Source organism: Calliopsis andreniformis, chromosome 2, assembly GCF_051401765.1.
Source record: "Calliopsis andreniformis isolate RMS-2024a chromosome 2, iyCalAndr_principal, whole genome shotgun sequence".
Taxonomy (NCBI): domain Eukaryota; kingdom Metazoa; phylum Arthropoda; class Insecta; order Hymenoptera; family Andrenidae; genus Calliopsis; species Calliopsis andreniformis.
In genome coordinates this window covers 93824-116692 of record NC_135063.1, presented here as the reverse complement: position 1 = coordinate 116692, position 22869 = coordinate 93824, and the positions used below count along the sequence as shown (strand labels likewise).

General features: G+C 39.1%; 1 protein-coding gene across 7 annotated transcripts in view; it reads right to left on the bottom strand.

The window, feature by feature from the left end:
* Wdr81 (WD repeat domain 81) overlaps nt 1-22869 on the bottom strand; it is a 74854-nt gene that overhangs the window by 32688 nt on the left and 19297 nt on the right. The window lies entirely within an intron of this gene.

The window sequence follows — 22869 nt, the reverse complement described above, 5'->3', positions numbered from 1 at the left end:
CGTATGGATTCTACGGAATTAATGGCAAGAGAACTCGATATATTGCGATAGGAAAAAACTCTCAAACGAGAATTGAATCTTGTTCGACGTGAAATGACTCTGTCGCCTGGTGTTGGAAGCAGCGCAAGTGAACGCGCTACCGATTCTAACATTAACATTCGAGCTATCAGTGATCTGCTTAGTGAATTCTATGGCGATAGTAACAATTTCGACATTCGGAAAAGACAAATCATGCTTCTACACGAAACTTATCATCTAGATGAAAACTCGACGAGAATGTTAATTAGCTTGCGGTTGAAAGGCAAGGCCTTGAACTGGTTCCAGAATTGGTTCCATTACAGAATTGTTTTCCAAAATGTCACGTATTTTTGACAATCGCCCCATTAAGCTGATGCTGAGGAAAGATTTTGAGAAGCGCACTTGGCGGAATGGTGAAACGTTTTCCGAGTACTATCACAATAAAATCGTTCTTGCAAACAAAGCGTCCATCGAGAGAGATGAACTTACTGATTGCATCATTGATGGTGTTCTGGTGTGAGCGATGAAAAGTCAGAACGGTGTTACAGCTGTGGAATGCTTGGACACGTTTCAAAATATTGTGCAGCAGTTTAAAACACCAGATAAAGAAATACCTCATGTCACAACCGAAGACCGCAAACATGACGAATGTTGTCCAGACGACTTTGCCGAGCATCCCGTACACGATACCCCTATCATATCAGGTTGTAGATAATGATAATAATGTATGCAAATATTCGCTTGTAGCGATGATTGATTCAGGATCCCCAATAAGTTTAATTAAAAGCAATTTTGTTCCTGCTCATGTTTACACTCAGGGTCCTGTAGATCAGTCTTTTTACGATAGTAATGGCACTAAATTAGAGATTTTAGGAACTTTTGCGAAAACTGTTGAAAGTAATGATATTCTCTTAAAAATTAATTTCTTTGTAGTACCGGATTCAACATTAACTTGTGCTGTTTTGCTCGGAAAAGATTTCATATCCTCTGTATCGATTAAAATATCAGTAGAAGAGAAATTTAGTTTTTCAAACACGGATTTAAAACCTGATGGCAACACAGATTTTTCAAAGCAGATCTTGAATATTTCGTATATTGATCATCCTTCGTCTGCCACTGAAATGTTGAATATTAATCCACAACTCAATACTAAAACTATTCAAGATATTGAACGATTATATGCTTTCGATTACACGATTATAGGAGAATGAGTATGTTGCCAAGAAAGACATCACAAATCCCTCAAGGAAGATTGAAATGACAATTAATTTAACGCACGATCGACCGATTAGCTTGGGCTCCGAAGACTTTCGCTTGCCGACAAAGAGAAACTAAATCAAATATTGGATAGATTATTGCAAGAGAAAATCGTTAAACCGAGTGATTTGCCATATGCTTTTCCGATAGTGCTTGTGCATAAAAAGAACGGTGAACGAAGATTGCGTGTCAATTATCGCGAGTTAAATAAGATAACAGTAAGGGGAAACTTCCCGACTCCTCTAATTGATAATCATTTGGATCTACTGCGCGACAAATAGTATTTTTCGAGCCTTGATTTGCGAAACGGTTTCCATCATGTAAAGACTGCTGATGAGTCGGTAAAGTATCTTCTTTTGTGACGCCGGTGGGCCAGTTCGAGTTTCTTAGAATGCCCTTTGGGCTGACAAATGCGCCGCGAGTATTTCGGCCGTATATTAACAACATTTTTCGTAATTTAATAACAACTAATAAAATATTGGTATATATCAACGAAATAATGACTGCAACGAAAGACATTGACGAACATTTAGAAATACTCCGCGAAGTATTCAATTTGACTCGACAACACAAATTACAATTCCGATTGAAATCTCATTTTTGTATTATGAAATATACTGGTGCACAAAATTAACGGTCCACTAAAATTTTGCGAAAAATTTTAGTTGAATTTTAATTGAATACACGATACGATCTGAAAAACGGCTAGATCACTTTTCCTTACGTACGATGCTTCTTCTAAATTCTTCCTTTGGTTCTCGCAGCGCGTGAGCGACAATATTCCTAGGTATGGTCGTAGAGAATATAATTTCAACCACTGTCTGGCAGAATTTGTATTTAAAAGAACATTCGATTTTGACGAACGACTGGATGCTTTTTTCAAGCAATGGCAGATACATATAAAATAACTTAAGATATAAAGGACTAAACAAGTAGGAACGTGTCTATTATTTTGGCCTGCCGCCCCTCCCCAAATCCCTTCCCGTAAATGAACCTAACCCAGACCAACTCCGATCACACTTTTTAATACTGAAAACATTTTGGCGAATATCTCGAAAACTAAAAGAGACTGCCGAGTATATGTATAGGGAAAAGTTGTTCAGAATGATGATCTTGACAACATATTCCAAGGTCATTGAAATCGGAGGTGGATCCCCTAATCTATATAATTACCGTTCTGGATTTCATTTTTATATTCTTTTGTATTATTATATATTAGTTTCTTTTAACTTGTTGTATATGTGCTATCGCCTTTTGTCCTCCGCGGCGATCTACCATGGTGTCCTTACCGCCACCTTGGCGCAGAGACCTACGTGTATAGCACGATACAATGTTTTGTTTCGATACATCTACATATATTAATTTTTTCTTTTCTTTCTTTTATTATCCTACGTGCCTTAGTTAATATTATATTTTTGTTCTTGCTCGTATGGATGTAATAATTTGCATATCATGTGTATATAGATGCTCTCCAATTGCGTGTTCCTTTGGTATAGTGCATATCACATCCGTTTTTCTTTAAACGATTTTAAATTTTATTTTGTTTTTATATAAACGATTATATATATTTCATAAATGCATATGCTTTCTGTTCCACACTGTCATTGATGCAAATTGATTAATATTGTTAATTTTTTTAAGAAAACCAGGAATTTATTTTTTTTCCTCTTTAGTTTTCCATATATATATTGAGTTGATTATTTTACTTTTCCAAATACAATGCTAGTATAAGCTTCCACCTCTCGGAAAAATCAGTCACGCGTAGCGAAGCCCGTATGGGACTAGATGATTTCCTAACCCATTTACCATTATCCCTCTTGGATAATTAATTAATAGAAATTTCGATATACTCGTGTATTGTGGCCGAACTTCTCTTTCAAAGCCGCTCTGTTATCGCGACCACACTACCATTTCGCACTGTCTCATCATATTCAATTCATAGACATAGAAGTGGCTCGGACTAGGCGTTTAGAACGCATAGAAGTTGTGACGTTGCGCATAGCGTCGTCCCCGTTTTGTGAAATTACACGAAGTTAGTGAAAAGAAGGACCGTACGGCCCCCTTGCGGAACACATGCCGAGAGACGCCTCTTGCAGGAAAATATCGTGAATTTGGAATCGCCCCTAATTTCGGGTGTCTCCGTGCCGAGCGCGCACAACGTTTCAGGACCGTAGAGGAAACCTGAGGGACCCTGAGGCCGTCCCCGTCCCCTGGCCGTGCAGTTTCCAGATTCGGACGTCGTATCTACAGGGTGTTAATAAAAAACTATTCAATATTTATATGGTATATAGGATACACTGTACTGAGTAAAAAAGCTGTAGTAAACATAGGTCGAAAGGTCAACCGTTTCTGAAATATAAACATTTTTGTTTGCTAGTATCATGATTGACTTACTTGCTTCTATCGCATGCGACGTTTACTTTAATGTTTACAAACCGCGTTCTGAATGTTCTTATTCAAGTGCCGACAGTAGATCTCATTGAGAATCAGTCAGTTGTGAATCGGCGATTGTAGATATTACACAGTTACAAAGTATCGTGAAAATGTCAGCGTATTATTCGAATGACGAAATGGCAGATATGCATTTTATGTATGGCCGTGCTAATGGAAGTGCTTTATCTGTACGACGTCTTTACGCGGAAAAATTTCCTAATCGAAGGGTTCCCCCTCACATGCTGTTTCAAAACCTTAACCAACGTCTTTGTGAAACAGGCTCACTTACACCTTGCCATCGAAACTCTGGCAGACCTAGATCTGTATCGACACCCAATACGGAGAATCGTATTTTAAGGATTGTAGAAGAAAATCCCGGAACCAGCGTAAGAAGAATATCCGATGCCACAGGAATCGGTACTACTCTGGTCTGGAGGACGCTTCATGAGCAGTTACTCTATCCATACCATATCCAACGGGTACAAGCCCTCACTCTACCGGACTATCAGGCAAGAACAGAATTTTCACAGTGGCTACTCACAAAATGTGCTGTGAATCCGAATTTCTTATCTTGCATTTTATTTACTGATGAAGCTGCATTTACGCGAAATGGAATTACAAATTTCCATAATAATCACGTATGGACGGAAGAGAATCCTCATGCATTTATTCAAACAAATCATCAACACCGTTTCTCGTTAAATGTTTGAATGGGCATTGTGGGAGATCGCCTTATTGGCCCTGTAATACTCCCAAATCGGCTTTCAGGTGCTGCTTATTTCAACTTCTTGGTGAATACACTACCTCAGTACTTGGATGATATGCCTTTGGCAGAAAGATTATCGATGTGGTACATGCATGATGGGGCACCTCCTCATTTTGTGCGTAATGTGAGAGACCACTTAAACATGGTGTTCGGTCAAAGGTGGATTGGACGTGGTGGACCACTTGCATGGCCTCCTCGATCCCCCGATTTAAACCCTTTGGACTTCTTTTTATGGGGATATTTAAAAAGCCTAGTGTATTCCTCGCCGATAAATGATTTAGAAGAATTATGTAACCGAATCCACCATGCTTGTCAAACAATTCGACAGAAATGTGGAATTTTCGAGAGAGTTCGCGACTCTGTAAAACGAAGATGCCAAACGTGTGTAGAAATGGAAGGTGGACACGTGGAAAATCTTCTGTAAACATCGAAAATTCAGTAGTAAGTCAATTATGATAATAACAAACAAAAATGTTTATATCTCAGAAACGGTTGACCTTTCGACCTATGTTTACTAAAGCTTTTTTACTCAGTACAATGTATCCTATATACCATATAAATATTGAATGGCTTTTTTTTAACACCCTGTATAGTGGATGGTGCAGGGGCCCTCCACCCTCGATGTTAAGGGACTTGCGGCCTCCGCGGAGAATCAGATAGCCGAAAGAAAATCCGCCCACAGCGAGCTAAGGGATGGTTCCGCGGTACTGCCCTTCTACAACGGCTCAAGTGGAAGGTGAGGGTGGAGGCGAGCCCGGAAATCGTTATCCAGGCGGCAGGAGCCATAGGAAGTCCTAGGGAAGTCTCCACGATACCGAGGAAATGCGGATCGTCGCCGGAGAGGAGCGAGGCCCCGCTCCTCGCATACACATCTGAACCATAGCGAGTACGCCGAGGGGCTGTAGCGCTTGCGCGGGGGAGGGAAGTGCCGCGAATCGGGAGGGTCGCATGCGCAAGTGCCGAGCGTCGTCATTCGTTGCCGATACGACGGACGCTGCGAACTGCGAAATTAGGGTAAGCTGCACAGGTTACCTAGCCCCAATTACCGGGCACGGAGTGCCGTTAGTGCTATGCGCGATTCGGGTTTCTTCCAGGGCGTCTGTGATATCGCGGTATCGTGTATTTTGTCAAATGTATCACTTATTCCGGTGTCCCTACGACCGACACGAAGTTTGTAACGGGCGAGTCCGCGTGTGCCGATGTTATTAAGGTCGCTTCCCATTGCTTAAGTTCGGGCCGCGAGCACGTTCGCCGTCCACTTGAAATTGTCAACTCTACGAGCAGGATGGTCTGAAGTGCCCAGCGAGTCTGCCTACCGTGATCTGCTTAATCATCAAACGAGCCTGGCGGACCCAAAGCGACCATGCACCTATACTCGCCTAGTGGGAACGTCTTTTCGAACAAAACTCGCCGAGCACGCATAATTTATGACCGAACGAGCCCGCTACAGCAATGGGAAGCAACCTTTAGGACACGTGTTTGTTTCTGTTACCGACCACCTGTTTTCTTCCGTTACCGTGCCATCTGCACGGTCCAGTATTGTGTCGAATAAACACTTGAGGAAGATACTCGACGTTTCGTCTTTGTCTTGCCGTGAAGGCGTGATTCCTCTACGCGTCCGAACCATGACCTTTCCTCTTCCACCGAGCTAGTCGAGGTTTTCCGCCGTACCTGCTCTGCAAGAGTCGCGTAGCTTTGTCGGTTTCATTATAGTTGGCACGAAAGTGCCTGGCGCCCATCTGGACATCGTCCTTTTTGTCGAGCGACTTGCAGGGCGGATACGGCGAAGTTATCATAGGCTATCCTGCCTCGAGCTCACGGCAGCTCGGCGCAGGGAAATCTCTCGTCAACCATCCTATCGAAAAATGATAACCTGATAGAGTATATTTATTTACAAAAATACATCCCATAACTAACCAGTGGGGTGGTTGTGTATGTAACGGACAGAGTTACGGACTCCGCCCGTAACACTACAAAAACAAAATAATGGAACCTTACGATCTGTGTCATAGTTTACTCGTAGAACTACCGCGATAGAAGCGCGTTACCACAGCTTCGAGCTGGAGTGTCTAGCAGTTATATAGGATGTCCCACGTAACACTTTTCACAATTTTTCAAGTATTTGCGACGATCTGATAAAAAAATAATTTAGACGAAAGTTGATCAGTTTTCGATTGGCTATACATTGTAATAAACAAAAGTTCGAAATTTTTTTTTTATTATTATTATTGGGGGTACCTTCATTGTTTTAAATGACACTTTGTATTTTTGACTTACCAGTATTGTAGCCCGTATAAAGACGAATTCAATGACCCAGTATATTATGAACTTCGGATGACCTTGACGACAAAGAAATGAAAATTCCGACAAAAAATGACAATCTGCTTGAGTGGGGGATAATAACTTGTGTTTATTATTAAGACTCGAAATTATATTCAAATTAGGAACCTTGACTAAATTAACATAAACGATTTCGTGAAAGACTTCACGAAACGATTTCATGTGAAGAACTTCGCTACGACAGTATTGTAAGAGCAACCAATGCAAACTTACTACGTAGAGTGGAATTGTGCCTACAAGAACATGGACTTCAATTCGAACATTTGATGTGACTTTTTCACGAAATCGTTTGTGTTCATTTAGTCAAGGTTCCTAATTTGAATGTAATTTCGAGTAAATGCGAGACAAAGATTTCATGTTTATTTATCGGTAATCCCGTTTATGATCGTTACAGAATATGATAGCTTCCGCTTAACATTGAGCAAGCAGACAGTTAATCCACGGATTTCTAGATGGGCGATATTATTACAGAATTATGATTATAAAATTGCATACCGTCGGGGTAAGCGCATGCCCCACATCGATGCCCTGAGTAGATGCAACAGTGTGTTAGCCTTAGAAGCAAATACATTTGAACAGACTTTACTCATTCGGTAGGATAAAGATAAAGAAATTTGCAAAATTCGAGACAAATTGGAAATAGTAGAAGATAAATTTTTCGAACTGAGAAATGGACTAGTATACCGCAAATTCAAAAACAAAAAATTATTGTTCTACGTGCCGAAAGATATGGAATCCAACGTAATACGTATCTGTCACGACGACCTAGGGCATGTCGGTATTGATAAAGTTGTTGACAACATAATGAAAGTTTATTGGTTTCCAAACTTAGGAGAAAAAATACGAAATTACATTGCTAATTGTCTCAAATGTATAGAATCGTCTCCGACCTCGGGCAAGACGGAAGGATATTTACATAATATTCCAAAAGGAAAATTGCCATTCCAAACAGTACATATATATCACTATGGTCCGTTAGAAAAATCCGGAGAAGGGTATCGATATGTATTGTCTATAATGGAGTTACAAAATTTATAAAATTGTATCCCAGTAAATCCACAAAAACTGACGAAGTGACACGCCATTTGAGAGATTATTTTTGTGTATATAGTAAGCCGAAACGTTTAATAGACGATCGAGGAACGTGTTTTACGTCTCAAACACTCGAAAAATTCCTGGAGGCAGAGTCACTACGTCACATTTTAATTGCCGTTGGAACACCTCGCGCTAGTGGACAAGTGGAGCGCTTCAATCGAATTCTTACGCCAATGTTGGCGAAATTGTGTGATTAGCCCACAATAAACCATCTTGAGACGGTAAACGACGAGATTCGTATTCTTCTCGATTCATATTCCGATGATGACAGAGACCTAATGGCTATCAGAAATTCTGCGGCAACTACTATTACAAATGCGCAACGTGTGAATGAAAACGACGCCAACACCGACACCAACGTCGACTCCGACGCCGACTCCGACGCCGACTCCGACGCCGACGCCGGAGTCGGTGCAAGCTTTAGAGGAGGCATGACGACAAAAGATACGTAGATTATAGGCGATCTTATGCTAAAGCGCTAAGTACTTTATCTATTCATTTTTTGTTTAAGAACGAAGTATACTTCTTGAATAACATGTGTCTATTTTTCATATTGTAATTCCAGGACTTTAAAAAGAAAATCCGCAAGTGGAAGTATGGGAGAAGCCGCAGTCCGGGACGCGGCAGCAACCACGGTCCAGGCCGGGGGAGAAGAGACGGGAACGGGAGAGAAAATTTAATTATAAATTATTATAATTAAAAAGTAAATATATTAAATTAATGTATTTATAGCAATGTTTCCTTTTATTTTGTATATACCCAGACCTAACCCAGACCTAAGAACATATAAATATTATAAACAATTTATATTCTTTATTTTTAGTTTATTATTGCATGTAGAATCGTTCTTTCTCGATTGTATCAGCTTGTACATAAACTTGTTTTAATTTAATTTTTCATACAAAATACACAGAGAATGTCATCGTTTGATCTTTAAACTCTTCCCTCAAAATTTCATAAAAATTTTTGAAGATCTCACCGAAGAATCTCCTTCCGAGTCGAAACGTGAAAATATCTATAATATCAAAAAGGCTGCTTGTGCCTTGTTGCGCTTGCCAGTGACTTGGACCTAAGCGTTTCAAGCTTCTTTCCGAAGCCGTCCGAAGCAGTCCGAACCGCCGAGCTCACTTTCTGTTCGAACCTTACAATGTCACTCGAAATGACTTTTCATGGGACTTCTTGTGGGACATGAACGAAACACGCAGCTCGTATAGTTGCATGTGTAGTAGTGCGTCAACTTCTCGAAACTCGCGTGCCAACTCAGGGCAGCACGGGCCTCCTGATTAGGCGCTGCCTGGTGTGTTCAAGCGGAACTAAACTTGTCAGTTTTTTACTCTGTTTTATCTCTAACCTGGCAAAAAGCACTGCCAAATCGCGCTGACGCTTTACGTCCTTATATTGGAAGGTTTTGAGCTGGAAAAGGGCTCATTCGATAGAGGAAGGTTCAATCTAGCCCGCGCTGGTCATGATTTCGCTCAGAACAATCTCTAAATTAGCTAAAAATGCTTAGATTTCATGGCTGTGAATTTGTCGATTTTTGCTTTACTTTGAACACTCATATTATTGAACATCAGCAGAATCTGATTAAATAATGACCAGCGCGGGCTAGATTGAACCTTCCTCTATCGAATGAGTCCTTTTCCATCTCAAAATCTTTCAATATAAGGACGTAAAGCGTCAGCGCGTAAACCTCTGTTTTTGCCTAATTTTGTCGGTAATGTCACCGCCCTGACATATCTGATCCTAGGCCCTTAAGGGCCTATTATTTAATCAGCTTCTGCTGATGTTCAGTAATATGAGTGTTCAAAGTAAAGCAAAAATCGACAAATTCACAGTCATGAAATCTAAGCATTTTTAGCTAATTTAGGGATTATTCTGAGCGAAATCATGACCAGAGCGGGCTAGATTGAACCTTCCTCTATCGAATGAGTCCTTTTCCATCTCAAAACCTTCCAATATAAGGACGTAAAGCGTCAGCGCGATTTTGCAGTGCTTTTTGCGAGGTTAGAGATAAAACAGAGTAAAAAAGTGACAAGTTTAGTTCCGCTTGAACAGACCAGGCGGCGCCTAATCAGGAGGCCCGTGCTGCCCTGAGTTGGCACGCGAGTTTCGAGAATATGACGTACCACTACACATGCAACTATACGAGCTGCGTGTTTCGTTCATGTCCCACAAGAAGTCGCATGAAAACTCATTCCGAGTGACATTGTAAGGTTCGAACAGAAAGTGAGCTCGGCGGTTCGGACCGCTTCGGACGGCTTCGGAAAGATTCGGAAAGAAGCTTGAAACGCTTAGGTCCAAGTCACCGGCAAGCGCAACGAGGCACGCGCAATCTTTTTGATATAGATATTTTCACGTTTCGACTCGAATGGAGTTTCTTCGGTCAGATCTCCAAAAATTTTTATGAAATTTTGAGGGATGAGTTTAAAGATCAAACGATGACATTCTCTGTGTATTTTGTATGAAAAATTAAATTAAAACTAGTTTATGTACAAGCTGATACAATCGAGAAAGAGCGATTCTACATGCAATAATAAACTAAAAATAAAGAATATAAATTGTTTATAATATTTATATGTTCTTAGGTCTGGGTTAGGTCTGGGTTAGGTCTGGATATAAACAAAATAAAAGGAGTCATTGCTAAAAATACATTAATTTAATATGTTTACTTTTTAATTATAATAATTTATAATTAAATTTTCCCCTCCGTTCCCGCCTCTTCCCCCAGGCCAGGATCGCAGTTGCTGCCGCGACCCCGACTGCGGCTTGTCCCATACTTCCGCTTGCAGATTTTCTTTTTAAAGTCCCGAAATTACAATATGAAAAATAGACACATGTTATTCACAAAGATTACTTCGTTCTTGAACAAAAAATGAATAGATAAATTACTTAGCGCTTTAGCATAAGATCGCCTATGATCTACGTATCTTTTGTCGTCATGCCTCCTCTAAAGCTAGCGCCGACGCCGACGCCGACGCCGACGCCGACGCCGACGCCGACGCCGACGCCGACGCCGACGCCGGAGTCAGTGCAAGCTTTAGAGGAGGCATGACGACAAAAGATACGTAGATCATAGGCGATCTTATGCTGAAGCGCTAAGTAATTTATCTATTCATTTTTTGTTCAAGAACGAAGTAAATTTCGTGAATAACATGTGTCTATTTTTCATATTACAGTTCTGGGATTTTAAAAAGAAAGTCCGTAAATGGAAGTATGGGAGAAGCCGCGGTCGGGGTCGCAGCGGCAACCGAGATTCTGATGATTATTATAAATATATTAAATTAATGTATTTTTAGCAACGTCTCCTCTTATTTTGTATATACCCAGAGCTAACCCTGACCTAACCCAGACCAAACCGGAAGGAGAAACGAATTGGAAATAATTCGCCACATATACAAAGAGATAACTAAAATTCGTTTACTGTTATTGTTTGTAAGTAAATTAATATGAAATCATTATGAACTTGTTTTAATTGTTTTTTAAAGGCTGGTATCAAGAACGTAGAAAGTGTAAAACTTGTAAGTATATCATCTTTTACATTCAAGTTACATAAACTCGAAAAGTAATTTTTATTAAACTGATTTAGTTTTGCAGATAAACCAGAGTTTCCACTCGAAATATTTTACGAGTGACTCGTGCCGCTCAATGCCGCTTGCGAGCGGGTCATTCCACGCGAAATCGGGCACGTTCCGGAGCAAGTTCTTGTAATTTGCTCAAATTTGAATATGTTGTAGTCTTTAACGATATTTAAACGTGCCCTAAAGGATTTTTCAAAATTTTGAAAATTGTCGATTTTACAGCTGTTTGAAGTTAAGTGCTACCTTTTTTTTAAAAAATTATAGTTATTGAACTAGTAAGCGGATGGAGATGAGCTTTACGGTGCTTATAGAGAAAACATTGAAGTTTGTAAAAAAAATTATTTCATTTAAAAAAACTTGTTTTTTAATCATCTTTTTTGCAATTATTTTAAACAAATGCAGGTTTTTAAGATGATGCGCGATTTTAAAAATCTGAAAAAAAAGGAGAATATAGTTTGATCCTTCCCCTTGATGGACAAACTTTCAAAAAGATGGACATTTTAAAATTGGCCCTGTGAAAATTGCTGAAAGTTGACGCTGCGTCAAGTCGCACTGCTGTGGCGGGCGCGTCGTCGCTGGCAGCCTACTCGTGTCCAGCGGGCGAACGTGCGTTATTATTTGGAATCAAGACGACTTCACCCAACATTACTCTACATTATCTCCGAGCATTTGCAAGGTTTAATGCAATCAATAAATATTGGTATCTCAATCTTCGTCTTATGCTTGAAAACATAAATATAATCTCTTAAATTCTAGCTTTCATTTCGAAGATTTTGGTATTAATGCAGAATGGCACTTTTTTGCAACTTCACATGGCAAAAATGAATGTGAACTTGTCAATAAGTATCATTGACAAAGAGTGAGTTACCAATATTTGCCGCCTTGATCGCAAATAATAACGCACGTTCGTCCGCTGGACACGAGTAGGCTGCCAGCGACGACGTGCCCGCCACAGCAGTGCGACTTGACGCAGCGTCAACTTTCAGCAATTTTCACAGGGCCAATTTTAAAATGTCCATCTTTTTGAAAGTTTGTCCATCAAGGGGAAGGATCAAACTATATTCTCCTTTTTTTTCAGATTTTTAAAATCGCGCATCATTTTAGAAACCTGCATTTGTTTAAAATAATTGCAAAAAAGATGATTAAAAAACAAGTTTTTTTAAATGAAATAATTTTTTTTACAAACTTCAATGTTTTCTCTATAAGCACCATAAAGCTCATCTCCATCTGCTTACTAGTTCAATAGCTATAATTTTTTAAAAAAAAGGTAGCACTTAACTTCAAACAGCTGTAAAATCGACAATTTTCAGAATTTTGAAAAATCCTTTAGGGTACGTTTAAATATCGTTAAAGAGTACAACATATTCAAATTTGAGCAAATTACAAGAACTTGCTCCGAAACGTGCCCGATTTCGCGTGGAATGACCCGAGCGACTTGGACCAAACCACAATAGCGTTTTAGAAACGCGAGAGTAAGATTTGACATTTGCCTTCTCTCTCGTCTTTCCGAAGCTATCCGAAGTGATCTGAAGGGCCGAATTCACGTACATACGGCTCGTATAGTAGTGTGTATGGTGGAGGGGGAATCATAGTGTGGCTCCATCTCGCATTCATTAGGCAGCCACATGTCTGTGGATAATTTTATTTCTGTAAAGAAAACTGTAACGGCAGATACCGACCAAGAAATCTCGTAAAGTCACGTGACTACCCTAAGCCCTTAAGGGGGTACGATCAGATATGTCAGAGCGGCGACATTACCGTCAAAATTAGGCAAAAACAGGGGTTTACGGCCTGACACTTTTCGTCCTTATATGAGAACATTTTAAACTGGGAATGGGTTCATTCGAAAGAAAACAATTCAATGCAGTGCAGTCAACTCGCGATTTAACGAAATTCTACTGATATTTAGTAATACGAGTGTTGTAAAGTAGACCAAAAATCTACCATTGACAGCTATGGAAATTTAAGCATTTTTATGTAATTTAGAGAGTGTTTTGAACGAAATCGCGAGTTGACTGTGCTGCGTTGTACTTTTTTCTTTCGAATCAACCCTTTTCCAGTTCAAAATGTTCTCATATAAGGACGAAAAGTGTCAGGCCGTAAAACCATACAACAGTATTGCTTTTGGCTGGGTTATCGATAAAACAGAGCAAAAAATGTGACAAATTTAGTTGAGCATTTGCAAACCAGGCGACGCCTAATTTGTAAAGCTGCCGATGTGGAATCGGAATCTGTGATACCCAAATTAACAATGCGAGTTACTGAAAATTTCCCCTTCCACTACACACACCACCTTAGGAGTCGCGTGTACGTGAGCTCGGCGCTTCGGGCCACTTCGGCCATATTCGAAAAGTCAAAAGAGAACGCAAGTGTAAAGTGAACCTTACTCTCTCGCTCTTTAAATACTGTCCAAGTTATCCGACAAACGACACAAACCGCGCGCGATATTTTCATTTGCCCAGACATATTTACGAAAGCCCGAGAAGACAAGAATACGGATCCCGTCTTTTGCTATCATGCAAGTTCAAATCTGTGACTTTTTTATTTCATACATAATTTTTAGTAGCTTTTTAACTTTAGAATTCCTCGCTTCATAAATTACTTCATTTATAAAATACTGTAGAAAATATAATTCATATTTTAGCCACACAGATAGCCATAAAACACAGTTGCATCGTTCTCATTTTTTTACAACCAGTCTTTTATGGAATGAAATAATAATTTGTGTCATAATAATATAAAATTAAATTTATATAAAGATTGGAATTGTATATTAAAATTACTTGTAGAATAAAAAAAAGTTGCAGGTTTGAACGGGATCCGAACTCGATCAATGGTAAAGACATAGATGACAGGTATAGGATCTGTGCATCTTGACGTTCATCATTTCATTACGGTTACGAGGTGAGATTGTGAGATCCTATACATGGCTGATGTCGCAGTCAGATTATGTATAATGAAGAAATAAATGCAGTAGATCACATGTATATTCAAAACAGTCGTGTGCGTTTGGATACACCACCAGTCATGCATAGGGAATTGAAATATCTCAATACCGTCGATTAGCTGTTGCGATTTCGAGTAACACTCGGTCATGTTCGGCTCATGTCGCATATCGCATCGCTCGCTCCTAACCTAGCGCGTTACCACTTATGTATACATACAGGGTGTCCCGCGTAACACACAAAAAAAAAAAAACACAAAATTAAAAAAGTGTTTACATGTCATTTGAATGGTATAAGGGGGAAAATTTATTGGCTATAACAAATTATCTTTTACATTATTATTTTCAAAGATATGATAATCAAGTTTAGTTTTTTAAATAGAACTATATACTTTTTTTCAAATCACTTTGTAGTGCGTTTCAAGACAAATTTAACGACATAGAAACTATGTATCTTTTTTCAAATGGTTTTCGAGATATTGGATACGAAAGTTTAGTGCTTTTCAACACAGGAAAACCTGCTCGAGTAGAGAGCACCGCAGGAAATCTCGCCTACGCGTCAAGTGCCACATGCCATACATTGTTCCTTGAAACCAATACGGGAGGGTTTGCTACAGGAACAGTAGGCCCAAATTCTGGAAATGGTTTTCCTGTGAATCTGACTATCATATCTTTGAAAATAATAATTTTTAAGATAATTTCTTCTAGCCAATAGATTTTTCCCTGTATATGTGTAGATACAGTAATGTTGCCGACGAGAGCCGTTTCGTCTACACGGACGAGAGCCGCGGTCTGTCCCCACTATCTCGTATGATGTGTGCCTCCGAGAAACCAATTCTTGGAACCATTGCGTACGAGCTCGATACCCCAGAACAAGGCGACCATAAAAAACAAAGATAGCATAAGGATTTAAATAGGAAAAATTGAAGTTTTTTATTCGCTAACAGATTTTCACGCACGTAACACCAGTCAATTCCTAGTGCTCTCCCGATGAAAATGATATTAAACACGACAGGATTCCGATTATTTATAATATACATAAAACTTGATTTTTAGAAAGAAAGGTCACGCTCATTTACGTATACAGTAATGTTACAGACGAGAGCCGTGCTCGGGTCTCGTCACGGCTCTTGTTCGTGTGGACGAAACGGCCCTCGATCGTATTATTACTGTATTTAGAATCCAACGATCCTAATCCAGACCTAACTCAAAATATACATACACACATACATATATATATATATTAATATTTCTATTTAAAATTGGTTTGAATTTCATTAGTATCTACTTATATATGTAAAATAATATATACTTCTATATTATATATATATAAAAAGGATGAATAATATCTAGCGAAATAATAAATCGAAAAACGGACAAGTAAGCTCTTTCTACAAATTAAGTTATTAAGTATCTTTATTATAAATAATCGGAATCATATCGTATGTGATATCATTTTCTTCGGAAGAGCACAAGGAATCGATTGGTGTTACTTACGTGAAAATCCGTTTGCAAATAAGAAACTTCAATTTTTCCTATTCTTAATCCCTAATGCTATACTTGTCTCTTTTGTAACGTCATTGATTTCGGGCATCCAGCTTGAGCATAGACGGTCGAGCGAGACCCTTTTTTTTGCTTCTTCGGTCGTGTACCAATTATCTTGGCGACCGAGAGTAAAGGAAGCCAAATCGACTATCAGTGACGGACGAGGGCCGCGACCAGACCCAAGCGCGGCTCTCGTCCGTAACATTACTGTATATATATACGTATACGTATGTGCATGCACACATATGCGTGATCTTCATATTAATATAAAAAGGATATTTGGGAAAAGGGTCTATCTCGAGAAGGGCATCGATGTGGGCAAACAATAAATAATATGAATGTAGTGGTATTTAAAATGTGATACTTGTAAAAGTTATACACATACAAATATCATGTGTCATTTGATAAATACCACTACATTCGCACGATTCAATGGTATATTGAATCACTGAAAATATCTCAGCAATCGGAAGCATCGCGCGTGGCACGTGCCGCTTGTAGGGATTTGAACAGTTGAATATGGCGTTTCAAGAGTGAGAAAGTAAGACTCAGACTCGCACTCTCTCTACTTTCCGCAAATGTCCGAAGTCGGTCGCGAAGTGTCGAGTTCACGTACACATAGCTCGTATAGTAGTGTGTGCAGTAGAGGGGGAAATTTTCTAAGCTGCCTTCCGAATTCGAAATCATAGAAAGGCTCCACCTTGCGTTCATCAGGCAGCCACGTGTCTGTGGGTAATACTATTTCTGTAACGAAAACTGTAATAGCAGATACCGACCTGGCAATCTCGAAAAGTCACGTGACTACCGTACCCCCTTAAGGATAGATTCTACGTAAGTTCAAAAACTACTAAAAGAAACCATGTGCACTGCATTTCCGACCTACGGTATGTCTCACGGAATCTTGGACAGTTGATTAATTGGTAACCTATTAAAGATATGAAAAAAGTTTTTATATGAAATTGAATGGCAAGAGGGGGCTGATTTATTGTCCGTAACAATTTTTTTTATCATTATTGTATACAAAATTATTGTGTAGAATTTAGCCCTGCCGTTCCTACCCCAGTCTCTTCGTATTGGTTTCAAGAGGCACGGGTTAACCCGTAGCATTTTAAGTGTGGTCGAGAGTCGAGACCTCCTACTGTGCTTCCTGGTCTCACAGATTTTCTTGTACCGAAAATCAGTAAACTTTTACGCGTAATATATTAAAAACTATTTGAAAAAAGGTGTATACATTCATGTTTGCTGAGTTCGTCTTGAAACGTACTATCTATTGATCAAACAAAAAATATATAATCCCATTTAAAAAACCAAACTTAACTTTCATATCTCTGTAAACAATAATGATAAAAAAAAATTGTTACGACCAATAAATCAGCCCCCTCTTGCCATTCAATTTCATATAAAAACTTTTTTCGTATCTTTAATAGGTTACCAAATAATCGACTGTCCAAGATTTCGTAGGACATACTGTATATGTATTATATTATATGTATAGTACAAAAATAAATTTATCAACTAGTTAATTACAAATTGAAATTAAATTCTTCGTTCACGCAGGACCATTAGGGTAACCACAAACAACTTCTCAGAGCAAACTATTATTTAATTTAACTGCACATACACCTGTATATACGTGTAATTTGTTGAAAATATGTTCGTTTCATCATGCGTACAGCTTAATAATTAAGTAGTAATAGAGTCAACAAATATAATGAAGAACCACAAATAAATGTATCAACTAAACTGCGTTTCAAATAAGAGTGTAACTGTAGACGGACCAATTTGTCACCGTTCTGCGCATATCCCTACTTATATTCTGCCGTTCCTCGGGTACTGACAGAAGTCTTTCCCCACCATCGCTCCGCGACTCCTTCCATTAGTGTGTAGGTCTGTGCTGCCAGACTGAGGACGCAAATCTTGAGAATTACCCCCTCCACTACGCACACTAACGCACCGGCCGCGTATCCGTGAGCTCGGCGCTTCGGACAGTTTCGGGCAGCTTCGGGAGGTCGAGAGAGAAGGTGGATCGTGATGCGCACTCTCTCATTCTTTGAAATGTTTAAATCCCAATCGCTAGCAAGCGGCAAGCGCCACACACCTTGCGCGAGCTTTTCGATTGCCTGGATATTTTCAGTTTCCAACTTAGAAAAGTATTCTAATGAAAAAAAATTTCGAAAATTTTTTCTGCGGAAAAACTCATTTTAAGAACCCCTGATTACGTTTTAACTAATAAAAAAAAGAGCTTTTTTTTAAAAACCGCATATGTTTATTAACCCAATTGCATTCAAACGACTGAATGAATTTCAATGAAAGAGAGATATTTTTTCGGGAGTTTCTAATTTGCAAATGTCTGTCCACATATCGTCGAAGATCATTATTGCCCAGTCATCTTTTTGGGCTTGCGTTGTACCGTTATCCAAAAGGTTCAATTCTTTTTGTAGTTCATCGGTACTAGAAACTCTGAATTGTCGAGCAACAGCAGCAACATCAGCAAAAGTGGAAACTCTGTCGCTGCTGAACAAAGCATTGACTGGTTTAAAAACAGTCAACTGTTTAAGAAAAATATCGTCATGAGGAAGGCGATTCCGAATTTCATTACTTACGGTAACGTAAAACCGTAAGCAATTTTCGCGGAAGGAGCGTACCTCAACTTCCGACATTCCATTTTGAGTTGCCTCTTCCAAAAAATCTGTGCACTCGGGACCAAGATTCACCTCATTGAGTGAAACTTGGTTGCACGGTAAAGAAAAATCGACCTGTCTAATTAAATCAGTGTGCCTCAGAAGAGCCGGCCTTAAAAATTTATTTAAAAAAAATAGGAGTAGCCTGACTGAAGAGGACTGTAACTCCTGAACCATTGTTTCGCTTCTTTGGAACGAGGCATTAAAAGAATTTAGAGTATTGAGATGAATTAATTGTAACAATTCGGTTCTAATTGACAAACGACATGGTTCAACATACTTAACTGCTAGGGTGAGCCATTTATCGTTTGTCGAATCCAAGGTTTCATCCTCGTAAACTGAAAATTTAGTATGCCGTACATTGTCAATAATGCGTTCCCTTTCGCGAACACCTAAAACATTGGCAATAACTTTGCTACATTTACTGCAACTGATTTTCATGCCTTGTAACACTTTAGGCTCCTTGCCTATGTCTTGCATGAGATGAAGAAAATCAGACGCGACCGAAAGGGGAACATTATGTTCGGCGAAAAAAACGGCATATTTTATCTCCGCTATTTTTATGTTTTCATCGAGTGTCGCTGAAGAAGAGGACGCGACAAACTCCTCGGTTTGGTTTTCTGTTGGTAACGGTTCTTCTCCGGGTGTGGTAAAACCGACACCGCCAGTATTATTACTACACATTTGCTGCATATTTTTAATATGCAGCTGTGTAAACGAGTGTCTGCGTATTTCTGAAAGCCCGCAATCGAAGACTTTGTTGCAGGCTTTGCAGAAGCATTTTGACTCGTCCGTGGAAACAGTTTGCAACCAAACCTTTAAAGAGTCGTCAGCATCAAACCAATGTTGCTGGAATCTTTTTTTGTACCCTTTAGCTGGTCCAGAATCCATCGTTAAAGCAGTTGCAATTCCTCTTTAGTTGAATATTAATATATTCAATACTTCAGGACTAATGTCCTCCGGAACCACTTACGCGCACTCGCACTATTCTATTATACAGTATGTCCCACGAAATACTGGACAGTCGATTATTTCGTAACCTATTAAAGATACCAAAAAAGTTTTTATATGAAATTGAATGGCAAGAGGGGGCTGATTTATTGGCCGTAACAATTTTTTTTTATCATTATTGTGTACAGAGATATGAAAGTTAAGTTTGGTTTTTTAAATGGGATTATATATATTTTTTTTGATCAGTAGATAGTACGTTTCAAGACGAATTCAGCAAACATTAATGTATACACCGTTTTTCAAATAGTTTTTAAGATATTACGCGTAAAAGTTTACTGATTTTCGGTGGAAGAAAATCAGCGAGACCAGGAAGCACAGTAGGGAGTCTCGACTCTCGACCACACTTAAGATGCTACTGGTTAACACGTTGCGTGCGGGGGTAAAAAAATGGTCGAAAAAGGTTTGTCCGATTGTATGCTAGCGCGCGGCAGCACCGCCGGGTCAATAATTCTCCGGGGAAACGGGCTCAACTCGATAGAGCTACCCTGTCGCGCGTCGAACGTGTTAAACGTGCCTCTTGAAACTGATACGAAGAGACTGTGCTAGGAACGGCAGGCCTAAATCTTCCACCGAAAATCAGTAAACTTTTATTCGTAATATCTTAAAAACTATTTGAAAAAAGGTGTATACATTAATGTTTGCTGAATTCGTCTTGAATCGTACTATCTATTAATCAAACAAAAAATATATAATCCCATTTAAAAAACCAAACTTAACTTTCATATCTCTGTAAACAATAATGATAAAAAAAAATTGTTACGGACAATAAATCAGCCCCCTCTTGCCATTCAATTTCATATAAAAACTTTTTTGGTATCTTTAATAGGTTACGAAATAATCGACTGTCCAGTATTTCGTGGGACATACTGTATATAAAAGCTACATACGCTGTTTACGCTCGGAGATGCACGTGTCGCGGACGCGGGCTTTAAATGACTAATTGTCAATACTAACGCTCGTAGCATATATTCCCGCTCAAATCAACGTTCTTTTGTTTTAGGCGGTTGCGTGGAAATGTAACGCTGTTGACACCGCGCGCTTTAAATGCGTTTTTACAATTTATCATTATCGATATTTTTCTTCCTATTTCAAAGTTGAAATTTCAATGAAAAAATTGATTCTTTCCTACAAAATAGCATAATTTTCATAATTTTTGCAAGATTCCAAATCTTAGCTCAATGGACTATTGTTAAAATACCATTTTATAACATCGTCGTCTATATTTTATTACTGTGTGCCTTTTTAGTAGGCAAATATTGTATTGATTAGGAGTCGTCGTTTTTGGTACAGAGATTACTGCAGCCACAGAAAATAGAGGTAAAATAGGGAAAATGTTTGTGAAAAAACTTTTTTTATTTAAATAAAGGTTCCGAAAATAAGACACAATAATAACATTTTCGATTTATTTCACTCCCTCCTTAACAAATTCCCAAAAATCATCAATTTTTTGACGCCAAGAACGTAGTAACCCCTTAGCAATGAAAGTGTCAGACTATGTATAATGTGTAGTATTTTACTTTATCGTGAAGTCATAACGTAAAATTATGGGTTAATTAAAATCTGCAGTATTGGGATTGGAAGAGTGTCGCCTAGTCGTGAGTCGCCGTTCACGTTAGCGACCGACGACGGCGACGGCGACGGCGATCGGCGATTCATTTTGCCTTCCTCTGTGCCTCTGTTCGAGCTTTCGCCTCTGGCAACGTGAAACATGGAACATTGCCTGAAAGCAACGAGTAACGCGGACCGCACCCGTACAGGAGACGCGTAGCTTGTGTGCGCATCGATAGAAGCAAAGTGGGGGACGCTGGTAGGTCATAGTGAGGGAACCGTCGAGCGACCAGCGCCCACGATTTTGGCATCACTGAATGCATAGCCTACGTTGCTGCATGCGTCTGTAGGATCGATCATGTGTTTCGGAACTCGACTCATTTGTTTTCGTACACACGGGTTCTGAGATTGCGAGACACGTGGCTAACCCTATATTTATATTTAGAATACATACAAGAAACACATTAAAAAATATTACTTAATATTTAATTTAATTCAAATGGATTAATGGAATGCTTCAAATGGAGCAACCGGGTCTATCTCAGAATTCACTTATTATAAAAAATTCGCCAGGAAAGGTAACATATTTAATTATTTATATACTGCTGAACAAAATTAAGGAAACACTAAAATTTTTCGGAAAATTTTATTCAGCAGTGTATTTTGTTACCACTAATATTCGCACAAATATTTCTGACCACCGTTAAATTTTATTTGACGGTGAAAAATAATTATTAATATATATAAGCAGCTACAAAAGAATTCACCAGAAATGAAATACTGTGAAATGTTGAAAGCGATGTCAGAGGAATCTGGTATAGGCCAAGTCACTATTTCAAAGACATTATCGGAATATAAGAAAACGGGTCGTACACCTAGTCCAAATAAAAAACGACAGAAACCGTCAATGATTGACAAAATGACTAATTTAGAAAAATGTAGCGTAAGGCAAAAAGCGCACGATTTCTGGTTTCGCCGCGAAATTCCAACATTGGGAAATCTATTAACCGCCGTAAATGCAGATCCTACACTTGCCACGTTTAACAAGTCCTGTTTATATCGCACATTAAAATCATTAAACTTCCAATATACACGAAGGAAACGAAACAGCGCTCTCATTGAAAGAAACGACATTGTACTGTGGCGGTACAAATATTTACGAAGTTTAGCTCAGTATAAAACCGAAGATCGACATATTTATTATTTAGATGAAACATGGATTAACGCCGGTGATTGCCAAAATAAGGTATGGACGGATCGGTCCATTACTTCTTGTAGAGACGCGTGTGAACGTGGATTGTCGATAGGTATACCTGAACCTACCGGGAAAGGAAAGAGATTAATTATTCTCCACATAGGTTCGGTTGACGGATTTGTACCAGGTGGTCTCATGTTTTGAGTCCAAGAAAAACACAGGAGACTATCACGACGAGATGAATGGGGAAACATTCTTTGAGTGGTTTGCAAATATCCTGCCATCACTAAAAAAGGGGTCCGTGGTGGTAATGGACAATGCACCGTACCACTCGGTAAAAATTGAGTCGCGTCCCACAATGAACTGGACAAAATCCAAAATAATTGAGTGGCTCAGTTCAAAAGGAGAAGAAATACCAGCAGATGCAGGAAAAGTTGTACTCATGGAAAGGGTACAAA